Here is a 4,384-nt window from a genome sequence, read left to right as displayed (position 1 = left end):
CTTAGGCCTAGGATTGAGTGAATCCATTCAATTTATAGTCAGCTCTTAGCGGACTCAGGAATAGTATCTTAAATTATATATTTTTCGTTGTTTTTAATTCAAATAATTCTGCTATAGTTCTAAAAATGTTTAATTCTTAGGTTTGGCTCTCTACACTGCTTTTTTTTTTTTTTTTTTAAATCTATTTCACTCCCTCTCTTTATTATACAATCTCATTATACTTCTAGAATGTGAAGAGGGAACAGTGCTCCAGTGTGACTTTCATGTTGCAGACGTGCTCCTTCATAGTGCTAAGTCCAGTTGCTATTGCCTTAAATATTGGTTATTTTTTTAAATAGTGAATTTAGGTTGTATTTTTCTCATTCACCAGCAGAGTTCATAGACCTAGACTTACATTTACACTTTTGTATTGCACATTTTTGTTTGATTTTCTTGTGGGATTATGATAGTCATTCTTCAATTCTATTGATTATGTGAAAATACTGCAGAATTTTTCTTCTGGAATCTGCATAAGATTTTTTCATTGCTTATTTTTATTGTCATCTTTCCCTCTCTCTTTCTTTCTTTTGTCTTTACACTATCTTTGTACCATTTTTCTTTTTTCTTTCCTTTGAGATAGGGTTTTGCTGTGTTCCTCAAGCTGGACTTGTACCCCTGGGCTCAAGTGATCCTCGTACTTCAACCTCCTGAGTAGCTGGGCCTGCAGGTGAACAGCACTGCAACCAGCTTAATTATCAGCATTTGTCATTCTTATTTGCTATTAATTATTACAGTTGTGGTCTGTAATAATTATGAAGATGTTCAGATCAGATATAAGTTACTGTCATGGTTCTAACTTGCATTTTGTGTAGTAGGTTCACATGAGTTTATTACATTGTTACATATAAACATATTAATGAATAAGTGCTTGAATAAATAACTAATTATTACCACAGTTGTGGTCTGTAATAATTAATAGAAAATAAGAATGACACATGATCATAATTACTTAACTATAATTTTTGGTTCATAATGCACTTTCATTTGTCCTTTCATGGCTTTTTCTTAGTTATTTATTCAGGCACTCATTTATTAATAGGTTTGTATATAACAAGGTAATAAACTCATGTGAACCTACTACACAAAATGCAAGTTAGAACCTTAACAGTAACTTATATCTGATCTGAACATCTTCATAATCCCATACACCTACCTCTCCCCACTAAGGTAATTATATTCTGAATCTTTCTTTTTTATAATTTGGCTTTCCTCTGGGAAGTTTATTTCTTCAATATGTATTTATAAAAAGATAACTGTATTTATTTGTTTAATACAAAAAAGAAATCATGTTAGTGATGTCTAACTTGTTATTCTTTTCCATTGTGTTTGGTGTGTTGTATATCTTTTTAGGAAAATCTTTGGCATGTTTAGGTCATAAAGATGTTTCTATGACATTTTCTAGAAGCTTTATTTTTTTCACTTTCATATTTAAGTTAATGATTCATTTAGCACTGATATCTGTAAACGGTAAAATGTAAAGTTTAGAGTTCATTTCCTGGAGTTAACGGGAGGAGTGTCACAGTTTATCTACTATAGATCTAATAGATCACACTATTAGAGGAACATGTAGAATGAGAGATCTTCTTACAATCCTCTCAGAGAATATAATCATTTATGTTCACCTTTGCTAAAACAATCCGCATTCTATCCATATGTAAAATACACTAATTCTCACTCCCAAATCCCAAATGTTATTCCACAAGTGTCAGGTTAAAGTCCAAGATACCGTTATTTAAATCAAGTTCTGTTGTGAATGAGTTCTCTTGTCCATGGTTCTTTGAATGCTGTTCCTTGAGTCCTGTTCTTTTAAATCTGAGGACCTGCAAATAATAGTGAGACAGGAATGGCACAACTGCTATAGACACTCCCTTCCAAAAAGAGGGCAGTAATTAATATTCTTGTAGTGTATAAGGCAGCTTCCCTCATGGGCCCTCTATCTTGCTCTCACTTCCTCTATTTCAACCCGTATTTCTTATTCCTTTAAGCTACTTCATCAGAACAAACCCCAATAATGAGTCTTAAAAAGTGTCTTCTATGTTAATCTCACTTCTTATTCTTCTTACAGGCAGTTTTAGCTAAATTTTCTTTATAGATCCTTTTCTATTTTTACTTTACTATGACATTTTCCTCTTTAGATTACACATTATTACTCTCAAATATAGCAGGTATGGCTGCAGTGTTGAGTTATTTAAATTCTTTATTTACATTGTTTCACTGAAATCTAAATTCAAAAGTTCCTTTAATTTGGAAACTGTCTTGACAGTTGTGATCAATCTTCAATTGAACGTTTCCAGAGTTAGGTTCATCCCAGGAAAAGGGTTCTGTGTTCCGGCTGTTAGAGGAACCCCTGCTTACCAGGCCTCTCGTTCAATGAAACATGCCGAGAGTGTCTCCATCTTAAAGTGAGTAGCTGAGCACCCAGAGGGCTGGGTGGGAGTCATACAGAATAAAAGGCTTTAGAACTAGCTTTAGTTTAACAGCATAGACAGTTGGCCAGTTTATAGTTGCCTGTGATTCTCTCTTTTATAGACATTATGAAAGATGAGGGAGACTGCAGCACAATGTTACAAATAAAGTGTGAAATCACACCAAAAAGATGAACATGAGAAAGTAACGCATAGATGAATCTGAGGACAACCATGCATCACTGTAGACTGACTATGTACCAAGGGCTTTCGGGTTAGGCAAACTAAGGTCTAAACTCTGACTTTTCTTTTAGCTAAAGTTTGAACTTAGGAAAGCTATTTAATGTATCAACCAGGTGATCCTTTAGGGGTGATTAAAAATATCTCACAGACATGATAGGAAGGATAGAGCAGATACTGTGCCTTTGGTATGGGCCCTGGGAACATAAGCTATGCTCTGTTAATAGTAGCTATTAATCAAAATTCTATGTATTACTGTTATTATATAATTATGTGGCTTAATACATTGAAATTAAATTAAGATATAATTAATTTTAACTCTTCAACCCGAGTATTAAAACAGGAACTACTAATGCTTAGGCAGTAAACAGTGTGAGTAAATCATTACAAAATAAAATCATACTCATAAACATTGTAATAAAACATATCAAGGAGTTATTATAATTCTCCCAAGAGTTTAGAATCTCCACATTTGAAAATTGCTGTAATAATGCAAAGCAAATTTCCACAGTCTTAGAAGTAAAAACTGAGTTTAAATATTGTTATATTTGATAGAAAAGCACATTATTCTCATATGAAGATTCAAATTAATCAATTATTAGTGAGAAAAACAATTTAAAAATTATTTTTTCCTTGTAATGGAGGATCCAGTGATATGATAGAATGCATAAGCAGACATTTTGAATTATATGAAAGCTTATCTTGCTATTCATGCTAGTATTATATTTTCAAAGTTAAAAAAATATTTTAGAGAAAATTCTCTTCCTGTTTTAAGAAGCAGTGCTGCATTTTTATTTTGCACTGGAGCTCGCAAATTATGTAGTTGATTCTGTTTTCCAGTAATACATATCAGATACCAGCAATGTCGAAGCTTGGAAACTTTCTAGAATGTTTTTTGTTTCATTAGCAAGAATCCTGCACCTCCATGTCTAGAAGACATCCTTTGTCTTCTAGAAGAATAAAATGGGAAAAACAGAATTTTATTATTAAAAAAAAACCCAGGAGAGTAACATCACTTTCCACTCAAACTGATTATACTAATCTAATTTCTCACTCTTTATCTCTTTTACGCTAAGGTATGCTTGTAATTTTCAGAGTTCCATTTTCAAAGTCTGCTTACAGTTTTTAAAAATGTGCATTTATGGTATAGAAAGAAAATCATTTTATGACAACCAGGTTCCTTTGAAAAGCAATTAATACACTGTAGTCAAAATAAAAATTTTAATACATGAAAACAACTCTCAGGATATTATGAAGTTATAGTTTAGTAGAACTAACAAGTGCATTAATGCCAAAGAAAAGTAGGGCTCAGTGATCAGGGAAGTGTGCATTGTAAAAGTGCAGCCTCTCTGACCCTGAGTTTCATCACAGGGAACAGAACAGGATGCTTGATGTAGGGCTCAAAGAAAGGCAATTGTTGGCAATGTCAGGAATATTGCCAGGGTGTCTACCAGTGGTAGGTTACTGAGTATCAGAACCACAGAAGAGGTAGCATTGAAGTCTGCAGAATAATGAGTCTTGTTGCAGAAAAGCAAAGAAAAAGAAAGATGATAAATGCACACCCAAGAGGTTACGTCAATTTTAACCTTCTGAGTGTGCACAGCTGTGAAGCTAAAACTATGCACAGCTCATGGGTTAGATCTCACACACTCTGCCATTTAAACACTCCCTATGTCACCATCATGTACCACATAATTTGC

Source organism: Colobus angolensis, unplaced genomic scaffold (genome assembly GCF_000951035.1).
Source record: "Colobus angolensis palliatus isolate OR3802 unplaced genomic scaffold, Cang.pa_1.0 Scaffold723, whole genome shotgun sequence".
NCBI lineage: Eukaryota > Metazoa > Chordata > Mammalia > Primates > Cercopithecidae > Colobus > Colobus angolensis.
This window is presented reverse-complemented; position numbering follows the sequence as displayed.